The sequence below is a fragment of the Buceros rhinoceros genome, unplaced genomic scaffold, assembly GCF_000710305.1.
Source record: "Buceros rhinoceros silvestris isolate BGI_N320 unplaced genomic scaffold, ASM71030v1 scaffold42473, whole genome shotgun sequence".
NCBI lineage: Eukaryota > Metazoa > Chordata > Aves > Bucerotiformes > Bucerotidae > Buceros > Buceros rhinoceros.
In genome coordinates this window covers 1-240 of record NW_010406093.1, presented here as the reverse complement: position 1 = coordinate 240, position 240 = coordinate 1, and positions in this window count along the sequence as shown.

Here is a 240-nt window from a genome sequence, read left to right as displayed (position 1 = left end):
GCGGGGGTAGGAGCGGCGGCAGCAGCGATGAGCCCAGCGAGGGGCTTTAGCGTAGAATAAAACCCCAGTGCAAAACCTCAGCCCCTCACTCGGCTGCGGAGAATAAGCAGCAAAGAGGGGAGAGTGAGGACTGCGAGGAGCAGGGTGTTGGCAGGGAGGGAGGAGGCGGTGCCAGAGCAGCCCCTGCCCGTCGGGGTCAGGTCTCGTTCCTCGCGACCTTTCCCCCGCCCCAGCCTACCG